Source organism: Pinus tabuliformis, chromosome 5_2 (assembly GCF_031772625.1).
Source record: "Pinus tabuliformis cultivar Carrire ecotype Pingquan chromosome 5_2, CPIR1, whole genome shotgun sequence".
NCBI lineage: Eukaryota > Viridiplantae > Streptophyta > Pinopsida > Pinales > Pinaceae > Pinus > Pinus tabuliformis.
In genome coordinates, this window is record NC_142306.1 from 582,455,041 (window position 1) to 582,472,250 (window position 17,210).

The window sequence follows — 17,210 nt, forward strand, 5'->3', positions numbered from 1 at the left end:
AATAAGTACCTATAATATTTAGGGAAAGTATAGATTTTCTAAATTGGAAAAATTTATCAAGTTCTTATTTATAGGATTTAAATAATGTGAGTTTTAGAGATATTTTCAAATATATAATCAAAAAGTATTGTTTCTTATTCCACAAACCCATGTGATACGTCAAAAGTTCATTGGGTCAAGCTCCTTGAAATATAATGCTTTCTACTAAGGTCTAAACCTGAAATTGTGGCTACAACCAGTGTTTCAGAATTTCCAAACTCAATGCCAAATGCAAGTAGTTAATCTACCAACTCATTACTATTTTTTTTTTTTTATAAAGGTCAACCAAATTTTCCTTGCTTCACCAAAATTCACATCTAAGATTCATTTCAAATCCAATTTCAGTGATTCAACTTTGAATATGTTTGTTTCTCCATTCCAGCCTTCCTATAATTCTAGGTTTTCATGTCTTATCTCAAAAATTCCTAATGTGCCAAAATACTTTAAAATTTCCTTCTTTATAGAGTATCAAAAATATTGTTTGAGGCATTTCCAAAATGCCTACCAGACCTCTTTAAATGAAGGGTCAAAATGTGAAGATGGTTTATACTTTTGGGCCAAATGTGGTGATGAAATTTGAAAATTTTATTCTTTTATCCAATTGAAGTCCTTAAAATTCATACAAGCTTTGTGAATTCTGATTTAGAAAAAAAGGAAAATTTGTTGAGAATAATGTTGTTTTCTTAATGATGTTTTTTTGCAAAAAAATTATGTCATATAATCTGTCAACTTTCCACTAAATTAAATACTCGTCCTTGCAATTTTCCACACATCTTAACAGTTATGTGGGCGTTGATGTGAAATAATTTAGTTATATATATATATATATATATATATATATATATATATATAAATATAACTAATCTATGCATATTGAAACATTTTTTTTATGCAAAATTATATTTTTTATTATTTTTCAAAGTTAGCTAATTAATATTTGATTTGCATTTTTCAAACACATGTTGACCAAGTATTTTTTCTACTATTTAAATAAATTCCAAAATCAAGAATACCTTTTTGAAGAGATAATGGTATTTTTTGAAATTATTTAGTTTTTTATATTTTATGTTATTGATTTTTCATTAAGCCCCTTTGAAATTGTCCAAAAAGAATTCAAGGATAATGTTTAAAAGAAATTAGATGAAAATATCCTATGAATTCGAAAATTTAAAACTTATATGCCATTGGATAAAGGTTTCCTTCACAAATCCAATGTGATCAACTCTTGATCAACTCTCCCACCTAAGGACAAATATTGTAAGATAACTGATATGCAGAATGGGAGCTAAAACTTACACTTTGTTTTTTAGGCCATCAAGAGCTAGATCAATCACTTAAAAGGCTATATGGAGTGCTTTAGTTAAAATTTGAAATAGCTCGATCTAGTGTTTAACAAACCCTCAATTGAGCTTTGTTAAAGAAAATCTCTCTATGGAGCCTTTGTTTTCACTAGGGGTGAAGTGCTAGATTGATATTTTTTAATCATTAAACCCCACCAATAACCAAATATTAATTGATAATTTAACAGATTAAAAGAGCCCCATCAAGCCCATTTTTTAATAATTTAAAGGAGCTTTGTTTTCAAATAACCCACCAAAACCAACAAGGTGCCCAATCAAGTGCCCAAGTAACCACATATTACATAGGAGTTGGATCGAGGGTTTGTTCAATAGCTCGACCAAGAAATATTTAAGCCCTCAAATGGCTTAATTGAGGGCTAAAATATTGCTGGATCTACTCCTTAAAAAATACCAGATGTAACTTCTTTTCTCCAAATTACACCTGGAATGCTTACCAAAAAGTGTGAACCACCTAAGTGGGTTCACCCTAAATCAAAAAAGGAAAATTGAAGATGTAGTTTACATTTCTACCATGTTGGCTACTAAATGCATGCCCTAGTTTTCCTTTATTCATATTTAAATGCACCTGGTTGGTCTACCAAACTGCGCTGACATTTCTAGAAAATGAATGCATGTCATCAATGCTAATATGCTTACTAAGGTATGGTCAAAGATTCAAAACAAGTTTTGAAATATGTTTTTGATTTTGCATTCAATTATCTGCAAACTTATTTTATATTAGGTCCTAAATCAACTCCTAACTTCTACTATACTTGAAGAAACTTTTCCCTTATTTCTACATGCTCAAGTTATGAAATATAAATTAGAATACCTTTGAGTCTTCCAGGACCCCATTGGATCCATTATATTTGCACCTCAATTTCTTTTTCATATCAAACATTGATTTCAGTATCGATATGTTCCACTTAAACTGGAATGCTCACACTAAAAAAGTTAAGTTTAAGGAATGTCCTTAAGCAATATATTATGTTATCCATGAATGGATAAAATAAAGGTGAAAATTTGTTAAGTTTAAGGAATGTCCTTAAGCAATATATTATGTTATCCATGAATGGATAAAATAAAGGTGAAAATTTGACATACCGTAAGAGATGTGTTGATATTAGATATTATTCATATATACATGAGATGAAAGAAAGGGCATGACCTAAAATACTCACTTAGCCACTAAACTGAGATGTTGGCCATTGCTTTTGCAATCATTAAAACAACATAATGTTCACACTTGTGGGGACTAGCACATTGAGACTAAGTTTATCTCCAAGATTGTTAGCCATGGAATCACAGTGAGGGATTCTACCCACTTTCATCATCTCAAGAATGGACTCTATTCTTGTGGTCATTATTGGTGATATTGATTGAGGCAAGAAATAGACCACATGATATTTAGGCAAAAAAAAGGTTATAGATATTTTGTTTTGTGCAATGTGAAGTCATGAAGGATGTATTATGAATAAATCATTGCCTTTACCTACTAGCTGGGAAGGGAGGAAATTGATAAAGCATTAGTGTTATGCATTAGCAATATAACATCAGACTCATTAATGACATGCACTAAAAAAATTATTTAAATTCTTGACATGTCTCATTTGACAGATGAATCTAATGCGATATTATGCTTTATGTTTTATTACATTGGAGAACAAATTGAGGTATTCTATGCAACAAGAGAAATATGTTTAAACACCAAGTTCTAACGATATTAAAAAAAAGGTTATAGATATTTTGTTTTGTGCAATGTGAAGTCATGAAGGATGTATTATGAATAAATCATTGCCTTTACCTACTAGCTGGGAAGGGAGGAAATTGATAAAGCATTAGTGTTATGCATTAGCAATATAACATCAGACTCATTAATGACATGCACTAACAAATTATTTAAATTCTTGACATGTCTCATTTGACAGATGAATCTAATGCGATATTATGCTTTATGTTTTATTACATTGGAGAACAAATTGAGGTATTCTATGCAACAAGAGAAATATGTTTAAACACCAAGTTTTAACGATATTAAAAAAGAAAAAGAAAAAATACTGCAATAATTAGGAAATAATTAGGAATAAAGGTATAGAAATCTTTAAAACATATTACTACAGTTTTCTATGTCTCCATGTAGTTATATCCAAAATTCAGTGTATCGAAAGGGAATCCAATTTTTTTTATTAGTCTCTCTTAATATTTTTTCTAAAATTAAGTCTCTAATCCTACCATAAAACAAAATGAGGAAAACCCTTGACTATCCTCATCTGTATCACATATCGTGAAACCTCATCAGATTGTTAGAACTAAATTTATGTGTGAGAAATGTATCGGATACAAGAGTTTTGGAAATACATTACTGTCTATATCTATTCTCTTAAATAGTCCATGGACAATTTACCAATTCTTGTGCTATGAAAATTTTGAAAAACACCAGATCAGTACTGATTGAAAATGTAGATTTCCTTACGATGGTATGGGATCTGAACTTGGATTACACAAGCGATATTAAATTTTTTGATGTTTGCATAATAGTCCAATCATGGGAGAGAAATATATATTGCTTGCTTAAGTTTCTCCTAAAAATGAACTAGTTGAAGGTGATCAGTCAAGTTCCATGTGCAAGAAGATTGATGAGGTTTTCTGCATATAAGAAGAAGAAAGTGCCTCCCTCATTCTTAGGTGTTTGAGGTCCTGGTAATTGTCATGATATTCATTCTCTTGTGGAAATTTGTTTTCACTAGGAAAATGTATTGGGATAATCAGCGGCATTGTCAATGAAGATAAGAAAAGAGATGCACGTTCCATGCAACCTTTGCAAGCATAAATAAAAAGTAAAATATGAAGATGCAAGCAGTTAGTAGGATCATAAAGGAAACGCCGCTGCAATTCCATGTTCCCATGATATACATAGAAGATATGTTCGAACATTTAATGTTCACAGTGTAGGCTATTTTTAAAATTATATTTATCATATCCCATTTAGTGTGTACAATGTAAATTATTTTTAAAATTATATTTACCAAGGAGCCCAGAATAAATAAGTATAAGATATAGTTCTGTGAACTTGTGATTCTAACAGCTCTGCTTGATATTATGGGTTAAGACTACGAAAAAAAATAGAGTTTTGCACAGATGTGGCTGAGGTAATGAAGAAGCTAATCGTTTTCAACAATTCTGTAAATTAGTGTTTATGCATGCCAGTGTTTATATATCCCAGTGAACAAATGCTCATGTTTTTGTCTTTGTTTAAGATAGTCTTAGTCAGTGAACAAATGCATAAGCGTAGAGGAGCCTATACAAAAGTGCAAAGGTAAGATTACCTTTTATTCAGATTTTCTTTATAATGTGCAAAAAATGCAAGAGGAGTTTGCTTTTTATGAATAATGGTGAAGGAGGGAGACCGTTGGGACCGTGCTTGTTAGATAACTGTGCTGGGCTATTGCTGTTCCCGACGACATTTGGAATGAGGTTTTTGTAAACAAATAGGAGAACGAGCTCTTTCGCGCAGCAATCAGAGTCGGAGTCGAACATGGGTTTGTCAGTAATGGAGGTCATTCAATACCGCTTGGAATGAGGGTTTTACGTATAACAATCTAATTGTCTAACATCGATCAGCCGGTACAGAGTGGTAGTGGGAGAGGAGTGGGACCACATTTATTTTACACATAGATCCGTAATGACAGAAGATTCGATAGTTTAGACAAACAAGTTTCATACACTCATGATCCTCCACCGTATTTGAATATATCTCAGCTCAATGTATCTGTGCAAAGTCAGATATTGGATATAAGTAATTTAATGAATATTTTGAATACAGTAAGGGCATGTTAACTTTATTTTTTTTTTATGTTAGAAAGGGTAAAGAGTTAAACTGAATATTAAAAATGTATAAAGAAAGCTATAATGTAGAAAATTTTATGGAGTTTATGGATAAGTTTTAGTAAGAATTTTTTTTTAAATGTTTATTAATATATATTTTTAAAAATTTAATATGTAATAACATATTTTGAAATCTTTATTAAAATATATTTTTTAAAATTTAATATGTAATAATATATTTTGAAATGTTTATTGAGATATATTAAAAAAATAAAATTAATATGTAATAACTATGAAAAATAAAAATTAAAGAAAAATATATGTGTTGTTGGTTTTATTTAATTCAATATAAATAAAGGGGTTGTTTTATTGTTCATATTCATGTCTAATTTGATTCGATGCCTAGTGTATTTTTTTAAGGTTATTTCAAGGTGAGTTGAATGACATTTTGTAAATGAGTATGAGTCTATACTACTATTGCTAATTATGTTTTTTTTAAGTTTATTTCAAGGTGAGTTGAATGACATTTTGTAATTGAGTATGAGTCTATACTAATATTGCTAATTATGTTTTTAATCTTCCATCGTTTCATTTCTAATATTTGAATTTTTAGTGTATTTTTCTTTGAGGTCATCTTAAAGTGAGTTGAATAGCATTTTGTAATTGAGAATGAGCTTTTACTAAGATTACTAACTATGTTTTTAATCTTCGACCATTTCATTTCTAACATTTGGATTTGTTGTTTCCACTCAATCAGGGTATTCATTACGAAAACATTTTGAGACATGTATTGATGTTCATTCTCATGAACTTTGGTGTTCATTTAGAAAATAGTTGTTTTAACTATTAATCATAAAATCCTCGTGGCCTAGAAGAATTCTATGAAATTCTACAGTCTCTCTATAGTCTATGTTGGGACATTAATAGGGATCAAAATATAATTATAAAGTCTCTAAAACTGTAAGTTCCATAATGCAACCTTTATCTTTATTTTATGTTATAAGAAATGTGCAAGGGGGTAGGCTTGGTGATAGATGGAGTCCTAGTGCAAAACATCAAGTAACACCACCAACTTTATATTACAAATGCCTAGAACCCTAAACGCCAGAAAAACTACATCATCCAAGAACAAAGCATCAACATACCACCACAACACCATCTAAACCATTTGCATTATAGAAGAACTCTAAAACACATAATATTAGAGATAGAAATAAGTTCTTACTGAAAAGACCCACGAATACATAGTAGACCATCACTAACAATTTTCCATGACTAACCACAAATTATGTTTTTATCCCAATTGGGTTTGCATTTATTATGCCAGAGAATTCAAAATGATAGATAAGAATTAAGTCTTGCATGTGGAGGACTAGTGAACAAGTCCCTTCACTTCGTGTTTCCTTACTTAATATTACATGATGATGGAAATATCCTAACATTTATTGATTGTGAAAATTATGATCTGCCTTCACGATTAATAAAACACAAATGAGCTTAGATGATGCTTTCAACATGAAGAACCCCATTTTTCTAAGAACTTTAGCATCTAACTTAGTTGCTTCATTTGCAAAAGCGTTTATGTGTTGATTGAATTCCCTTAGGCCTAGAAGAAAGGAATCTCATTGAATCTTGGGATTGCTGAGTTTCCATATGAAGGAGTCTTTTTAGAATTCACAATACTAATGAGGACAATCAAAGTTCTTAATCTATACATTCACTAAGATTAGATCTTCAAGAAAAGTATAAACCTTAACCTAACTATTTATGGATATCCTTAAACCCTACAAATAAGTCAATTGTTGTTGTCTCTAAGAGTCAAGGTCTGCATATATCCCACTCTCTCCATAATCAAAATTCTTATCAATTAGAAAAACTAATAATTTTTTATTTTTAAAAAATAAAATTCAAGAATAAAATTATTAATATTTCATTTATTAATTAGTGTCTTTTTTCTTGAGGTTATCCTAAGGTGAGTTACTTGGCATTTTTTAATTGAGTATGTGCCTTTACTAAGATTTCTAACTATGTTTTTAAGCTTGGACCATTTCGCTTCTAATATTTGGATTTGTTGCTTCAACTTAATTAGGGTCTTCATTATTGATGTGGGCTACGAGGAGGAGGACACATCATAGCCCCTCAAAGATTTATTTGTAGTTACATGTTAAGCATGTTGTTTGGTTCGTGTGGATTACCAAAAAAGAAAGATTAGGGTACTCATTACTAAAACATTTTCAAACATGGATTGATGATCATTTTCATGAACTTTGGTGACTATTTAAAAAATGTTTTTAATTAAAATTGATAGACTACTCTTGGTCAAGAAGCGTTCTATGATATTCTAGAGCCTCTCTATAGTCTATCTTGTAGAACTGATACATCAAAACAAAATTATCAAGTCTCCAAAACTGCAAGTTTCGTAATCTACCAAGGGGGTAGGGTGGGTGAAAGATGAAGTTCTAGAGTCAAACATCAAGTAACACCACCAATGCTATATCGCAAACACCTACAACCATAAACATCACAAAAACAATAACATCCTAGAAAAATAATCAACATAGCATCACAACACCATCTAAACCTTCTGCACTAGATAAAAACTCCAAAGCACATAATATTAGAGATAGAAAGAAGTTCTTACTAAAAAGGCCCACAAGCACATAGCATGCCATCATTGACAATGGTCCATGAGTAACCACAAATTATGTTGTTATCCCAATTGAGTTTGGATTTATTATGCCACAAGATTCAAAATGCTAGATAAGAATTAAGTCTAGCAGGTGGAGCAATAGTGAACAAGTCCCTTCACTTCTCGTTTCCTTGCTTAATTTTGCATGACGATGGGAATATCCTCACATTTATTGATTGTGAAAATGATGATATGCATTCACTATTAATAAAGAACAAATGAGCTTAGAGGATGCTTTCAACATGAAGAACCCCATTTTTTTTTAATAAATTTAGCATTTAACTTGGTTGCTTCATTTTCAAAAGCATGTACGAGTTGATTGAGTTCCCTTAGGCCTAGAAGAATAAAAAGCTACTTAAATCTTGGGATTGCTAGCTTTCTATCTAAAGGAGGCTTCTTAGAATTCACAGTTTTGATGAAGACAATCAAAGTTCTTACTATGTGCATTCACTAAAATTAGTTATTTGAGAAAAGTATAAGCCTTAACCTAAATATTTGTGGATATCCTTAAACCCTACAAATAAGTTAATTATTGTTGTCTATAGGAATCAAGGTCTACATATAAAGCCTACCACCCTCTCCATAATCAAAATTCTTATCACTTAAAGAAAGTAATAATATTTTTTTTAAATAAAATTCTAAGATAAAACTACTAATTTTTCATTTATTAACTTATATTTAACAATGATCATAGTTATGTTCTAATTTAAATCTTATAATAATTTTTTTTTAACTTTTAATATTCATATATTTGATCAAGAGTAGAATTTAAAATCCAAGTTTGATAACTAAAATCAATTAAACAATTGTATGGAGTGTTTGATGAAACCAACCCATTAATTAATATTGATAGCTAAAATCAAATTACCAAACAACTATATGAGATATTCAGTGAAATTTAAGAACAAGTATTGAAATTTAATAACAAGTATTGATGAGGATTATAATTTAAAATCCAATCCATTTATTAGGTTTCACAACTAAATTAATTTAACAATTGTATATAGTGTTTGATGAACCAAACCCATTAGTTAAGATTAACCACTAAAATCAATTTAGCAACTATATGGAATATTCGACGAAGTCCAATAACAAATAGTGATATTTTTTTGATAATATTAAACAAAAAAATTTATTTGTTATGTTCTATCATTGATTTTGTGTGTTGTCTATAGAGGCTATAATTTTGTCTGGATGGCGAAATTCCCCAGATTCTAGTGAAAAACATTTCAAGGAATCTAATCATGGGAATGTTTGAATTGTTTTTTTTAATGGTGGAAATGGATTCAACACTATCAAGAACCCCCAAAGCACCAATGTAACCATGATTTTTTTTAAAGTTGGCTTATTTTTTCCAAATCTTGTCAGAAATCCCATTGTTTTCAGAGCTAAATTGTGGCATCGTTAAAACGGTGACTCAAATAGCTTAAAAATATTTGTCACACAGATAAACTTGTATGGAAAAAGGGGAATGACATACTTGGCATGTGATAGTAAAAGGATGAATATTTGATATTTATAGATAAGTAACATATTAAATTTTAAATATGGTATTTTAGAGCTAAAATTATTTCGATTGGGAAATATTTTTGAATTTAACTAACAACAATGTAATTGATTATTTAACCTTGTAGATTCCAAAATATTCTCAAAATATAGAATCACATAAAATGGTTCACACTCTTACCTCAGTCGAATCATGGAACATGCTAGAATTTTATAGCATGAAAATCTAGCATATGGGATTTGATGCCCTGATGGAGTTCAAGTTATTCAAATATTTTTATTCGCCAAATTCATGTCAGAGTTATCACTCCCAATAATCTTAAATGCTACAACCTAGAACTACTGGTTATACGACATTCCAAATTTTGATTATGCCATATTTTCATAAATCAATGACATGACAATGTAGCACGTAGACTCTCATGTATTCATGATGTCTATGTGTCCTTGTTGCGCAAGATAAATACAAGACATTAAGGATGTACTTTTAAGTTGCAATGGATATTTCACTCGAGGACCACATTCAGCTGTTTCTGAGATCTCTGTTACAGTAGCGAGCATATACGCTATTACGCTTAACTCCTTGCTAGCTTGACTGTGATTCCACGTGACGTGTTAGGATGTAAGTAAATGACATAGTTTTTAATTAAATGAATGAAATGAATTATTTTAATGAGGTTTATGAGGCTGAGTGGCCTAAGGGACCAAGAGAATAACAATCTAATTCATTTTCATATTCTTTTTAATGGATATTCTGCTATGCGTCTTGATTATAAGGCTAGAAATATGATTGATCTTATTTCTGCCAAATAGATGGTTCATGTTGTCAATTTTTATATTGTTTTCATCATAAAATGTGGATATCCTTATATGTTGCACACTCCATGATATAGTTCCATTCCATCCCCACCATATCCTTATCACACAGAATGCAAGTGCTCTCTTCCCAAATTTACAGAGGGATCTTACACCTACCTGTCTCACATCTAAGGTGATGTGACCCTATCCTCAACTGTGCCACTAGTACCCCTGTTTTTTATTTAATAGATGCTCGTAAATATGTTTTCTCACTATGGTCACAAATTAGGTTAAACTCTTTGATGCAGTATGATTTTTTATGAACATTGTGATTGGTACAGGGTCAGTCCTAAATGCAATAAAAAAACTAAATCTATATTCATGAGGAATGAATAACTACATCTATGTATATGACGATAATCTTAATTGTTACAGCTAATACTGGCAGGGATAGAATTTGAATTTGAATTTGACAAGCATTTGGTCTGTCATACTACATTTTGTTTGTTATAGGGTGTTTAAAATTTTGTATGGAAGTGTGCAAAACATATTTTTGACGTTTTATTTTTTTCCAAAAATGTAATTAATACACTATCAAGAAAGCTAGTGAAATATATATAAGGATGGAATTTTATAACCATTTTTCCCGTATTTGACTTTTTAAATTTTGTGATGCCTGTCTTTGGAGATGGGTATTGACTTTTTAAATTTTGTGATGCCTGTCTTTGGAGATGGGTATGGAAGTGTGCAAAACCTATTTTTGATGGTTTACTTTTTCCAAAAACGTTACAGAGAAAGTAGGTTGAGACGAAAAATGTGGCGTCACTGGTGTGTTTCTTTTTCGCTGGTGAATTTTGGAAGCAACCTGCTTCACAACTCGCATGTTGATCGATTCAACTGCTGACTAAAGATAGGTAGGTTGACTCTATGTGCTAAGACGATGTTTCTAGTTCTAACTTCCCACTCATCTCACAAGGGATTTTTCAAAGATTCTCCTCACCTAAGATCATAAGCATATTCTCCTTGGAGAGACCCTCGAGTCCAAATCCAATCCATTCGAATCACTATGTAAGAGGGAACATGGAGTGATTCTCAGACCGGATTGGGTGTCAGCTAAATATACTTTGAGTTTACTCATAAATGATGTCAACATTAAAACTAATACAAAGCGTTGCAAGAATGGTTTAGAAGTAATAGTGTTAATAATATATCGAAATATTAATAACAAAATAATTATATATAATAATAATAATAATAATATAATCTTTGTTTAAAGAAAATAGTGAATTCTAGTGGAATACCTGTTTTACTTGAATTTATATTATTAATATATACTTGATCCAAGGGTGATTTGGTTAAATATTATAAAATGATTGATTTGAAATTAAATTAATATAATGATATATATTAAATGGTTGATAAAGGGAAATAATCCAATATCAAATATTTATCAAACATTTCTTTATAAAATAATAATATATTGCAAAATATATTTATCCGTAATCCATTCTAATCAGTAGGTAGAACATTACGGTGATGCAGGAGACCTGAACAAAAATCAAAACCATCTATAATTCCACGAAATAGAAATCAAACCTAGCTATAATTCCACGATTTCCAATTTGAATTCAAATCCCATGATAATTGCAACAGGCATTCAATGATACAAAATGAAGCTAAGTTAATCCTGGCAGCGATTCTAGTCTGAGCGCTACCTCGCAGGACCTCGCAGCATGTTGTTTGAAGACAATTTGCTAATTCACACATATCTCTTTTCTTTCTTGGTATCAGAGTTGGTAGCTCTGGGTTAACTCCTTTCCGGAGAACCCAGGAAAATGTAAGAGGAATTGAATTTATTTTTTTTGCTACATCTCTTCAGATAGAGAATATGAAGATCTTGTTTCTCGAAGAATCAGCAATGCTGGTTCGTTTGTGATACTTAGTTTATTTTATTGAAGATTGTCAACACTCATGATAGGGATATTATCATAGCCGTTGTGTGGAAATTTTCTACTTTCTACGTCTCTTGAGTGGTTCTGCAACAACCTTTCATCTACAGTCGGAAGCAAGAATTTTTTGTATTAACTAAATTTTTTGCAACAACAACAAAGTTCATTGTTAGAAGGCACAATTCACAAGTGAATTTTCTCCCTTTAGTTGATAATTTGTTTCAGCGAGGGTTTCTTGGAGACCTCTCGACTACCCTATCCATGTGAAGGTCTGGGTAAGGCATATAGTAGAGTGCCTGAAAGTTTAATTTAAAGTTTAATCCAAGTATCAGTTAGTGCATTCCAATACCCAAGAAGTTGAGAATTGGGTGGAGCAAGAGAAGTCCCTACTGTCAGATTAGTGCTACCGAGAAGAGGAGCCACACTACAACAAAACCAGCGATTAGCGTCCTTTTTTACTTTTTTTTTGCATCTAGAGCCCATTTTTGGTGCTATTTGCATCTATTTATCAAATATGGTGCAAAACTTGACACAAAATTTGCATCAAGTTTTGCACCAAATCTTACACCAAGTTTAGCACCAGGTATTGCAATAGGTTTTGCACCACGTTTTGCACCAAATTTTATGCCAAGTTTTGTGTCATCCTTTACACCAGGTTTTGTTCCAGGTTTTGCATCAAGTTTGGCACCTAATTTTGTTTGACATACTTTTGCATCCTCATTTGCATCCACTTTGTGCACCTACACTTGCATCAACTTTTGCATCGACTTTTGCATCCTTTTTTAAATCATTTTTTGCATCCATTTTTTCATCCATTTGTGCATCCCTTTTGCGCCAAGTTTTACATCGTGTTTTGTGTCTAGTTTTGCATAAAATTTTGCATCTACTTTTGTTGCATCCACTTTTCCCTCTTGTTTGGCATCCATATTTACATCCTCTTTTGCATCTATTATTGTACCCACTATTGCATCTAATATTTTTGTGCCACAATTAGCGCCTAGTTTGGCACCTCCTTTTGCACCCACTTTTGATTATAATTTTGCATCCACGTTTGCATCCTCATTTGCGTCTAGGTTTTCATCAACTACTACATCTATTTTTGCATCCCTTTATGTATCCAATTTTGGACTGGGATTTGCATCGGGTTTTGTGTCTCGTTTTGCATCTACTTTTGCATCGACTTCTATTGCATCCACTTTTGCACACAATTTTGCATCCACTGTTGCACCCATTTTAAATTTCACTTTTTGCATCCCTTTTTACATCTTCATTTGCATCATACTTTGATTCTTTTTTTGCATGTATCATTACATTCACTTTTGTTATGCCACAATTTGCACCATGTTTTGCACTCACTGTTGTATCCACGTTAGCTTCCAATTTTGCATCCATGTTCACATCCTCTATTGCATCAAATATTGCATCTATTTTTGCATCCACTTTTATGTCAGGTTTATGCATTGGGTTTTGCATCTCGTTTTGTATCTACTTTTGCATCTACTTACATTATATCCATTTTTTGCATCCAATTTTGTTTTGTCTGTTGCATCAATGTTTGCTTCCACTTTTACATCCATTTTTGCATCTTATTTTGCATATTTTTTGTCTATTGTTACATCCACTTTTATTGCACCATATCTTGCGCCTACCATTGCAACCACATTTGCATCCCCTATTGCATCCACTTTTGTTTCATCCATTTTTGCATATACTTTTGTTTCCGTTGTTGCATCCACATTTGTTTCACCACAATTTGTGCCAAGTTTTACACCTACCATTGGATCCATGTTTGCTTCCACTTTTGCCTTCATGTTTGCATCCAAGTTTGCATTGACAACTGCATCTACTTTTGCATCCACTTTTGTGTCAGGTTTTTCATGTTGTTGTGCATCTACTTATGTTGTATCCACTTTTCATCCAATTTTACTTCTATTGTTGCCCCCATTTCTATGTTCGCTTTTGCATCCCTTTTCCAACAATCATCATATTTTCTGCATTGATGATATTCCTTATGGCATTGACAATTATGAACAATTGATGACAATGTCAATAATATTGACAATGATGAAAATGAAGATGATGGCGATGACATGAATTGTGATTATGATGATAAAGACGATAGTGGTTACAATGACAATGATGATGATGGCAATGATTATGATGATGACGATACTAATGACGTTGGCGAATCTTCCCAATTTTAGATGTTGTCATTGTCATAATCATAAGCATTATCTTTGGTGTCATGATCATCATTTTCATCTAGGTCATCATCAAAAACAATAATGGCATGAATGATGATGATGCATGATTACAACAATGTCGATAGAAATTACATTAATGATGATGATGGGGATGATAAAAATGACAATGATGATGATAATGGTGGTGATGATGATGATCATCGATCATCTGTCAAAAATATAGTTGTTATTTCTCTTATGTATATCAATGTGTCCTAAACAACCCTTTTCTAGCACTGATCACATTTTTTGGGTTGATGATATTTCTTACAACATCTACAATTATGAACAATTGCAAACAATGTCCATAATGATGATGATGATGGCATGAATGGTGATTATGATGATAATGTAATGATGGCAATAACAATGACAAGGATGATGGTGATGATGATGACAATGATTATGATAATGAGAATGACCTTACAATCTTATGGATTCGTGAACAATTACTAGTTTCAATACCATCTTCTGGATACGTATTACTATCATACTTTTTAAATTTTCTGTCTCTCTTGAGGTATCTTACTATAATGGTGTTGTCAACACTAGAAAGATATCTTGTTGTAATGGTGGTTCCAATGTTAGCACTAGCAAAGTTTAGTAGGGAGGATGCTACTACAAGAGGAATTCCTTTTAAGTGACTATGGCATTCAAAATGAGGCTTTATGGGCTGCTTGTTAACACATGTTCTCATGCTCATATAAAATTAATGTGAAAAGTTGCTTTAATTGGTTCCCATGCATAATTGATATTGATAATGGGGTGGTATAAAATTGTAATGGGCATATCTGTTAGTTAGTTATGATGGGTCAACAACATTGAAACCATCCAAGTGACATTTCACCTTGGAACAATCGTCGCTCGTGCGAAAACACGAAGTTTATGTAAATGAAAGTTGTGATTGTAGTGGAATTAAAACCATCGAGAAATATCAAAGAAGACGCTGCCTACCAGTTTTGAAAGACAACCAAGGCATTGAAAAACTATTTGCGTTAGGATGTAGTGAGGGAATCGAAGGAAATTTGGCAGCCCTAAGTTTCCATTACTATTGCCAATCACACATTCAATAGTAACCATAAAAGGTAGCCACATATAAACAGAACCTCGAGGTGTTGACAGTCAGAATCTATTGTAATAGCTTTGACGTATATATAGTTTTGTGTTTAGATGAGAATGAAGTGGGCTTCATCCAGGGTTCGGCTCAATCCTCGTCCATTCCATGCAGTGGTGTTTAATTCGCCAAGCAAGAGAATATTACGTGAGTGTTCAGAGTTAAATCAACAGAAATCAAGGACGTGTGATTGTCAAATTATTGCTCCTCCCTTATGATTGAGCGCTTGATGCGATGGTCATTATCCTTGGGTGATACTTTTATTCCCCATTTTCTATTGAAAAAGTAGCGTTTTTCTGTTCGATTATGATAGGATTGGATGAACGCCGGTTTGGGTGGATGTAGACCCATGTTTTTTTGTGGTGATCTTCAAATGTCTTGAGGATAAGAAAAAAATCCTTGACCAAGGTCCATGGTTTTGGGGATGAGTTGGTCTTCTAGTGAAGCCATGGTTTCCCAACTTCAATCCTCTCACTATGTTGCCGATGACTACTCTAGTATGGGTAAGATTCCCAGTTTTCCCATTCACTTTACCCATCTAGATCTCTTAGAAAAAGTGGGCAATTTTATTGGAAGATTCGTCAAAGTAGACAGGGAAAGACTTTTGAAAGGCATTTTCACCTATGTTTGCATATGTGTTTAGGTAGATCCCAATGAAGTTTTGCGAGATAAAATTGAGCTCAAGTGGATGGGAATTGTGTATTCCCAACCCCTGGACTATGAAAATACAACTTTTCGATATAGGAATTACCAACAAGATAGACACCTTCAAACTGTCTGTCCCTTTCCAATAGCGGCTTCCTCCTTACAGTCATCTAAGAACTCTAGCTGCAGTTGGAGGGATCTTAAGGAAAGAGAGGGATCCAAAATGTAACACCCCTCCCTTGTGTGTCAAACTTTGCAAACCTAAGCTGAGAAAAGCTAGGTATGATGTGTAATATAAAAAGTAAATACATTATTAATAAATTAATCACTTGGAAAAGCGAGACACCAAGAGATGAGATTCTTGCCAAATCACATTGGTGAATGGGAAAGGATAATTCTTTCATGGTAAAGATTCTCGATTTAATTCTAGATAAGTTGGATGGATTGGAGATAAATATCCATTGAGAAAAACATAAAAGTTGTGCGGGAGAGAAAGGCAATCTTCTATGAGGAAAATCCTCATGGGAGAGAAAGGTGAGCTTTTATGAGATAAGCCTACGCAAATGGATAAAAAGATCCATAAAAGCAAGACACCGCTAATGGAAACCATATCATGAAAGAAGGTATTAAATACCCATTGCATAGATCAATTGGAGGCGGTTGATCCATGGCAAGAACCTCGACTCGGTGGTGAACTGAAGAGTCATTTCTAGGTTGGGTAGCGGTGCTCTGTTTTCCAAGTGTCGTTCTCTCCTTTGATCTAGTTTGACTCACTTGCGTGGATTGTTCTGTATGTTGGTTTCTTACCCTCTATGTTATAAATTCCTTAGCATATGAGAGAATTTGCTTGAGTTTTAAATGCACTGCATGTGGTGTTAATGAGATGATTTTATGGATGCACATAAATGAAATTCTAATTACAGTCACAGTATGTGGATCTTATGTAGAATTGGTGTTAACCTGTCCTTTGTTAAGATAGTGAATAGTCGTGCTTGAGCCGCTATGCAAATTTGTTAACTGTGGTTAAGGCTCGACTGTATAAACTATGGTACAAGTTATTTG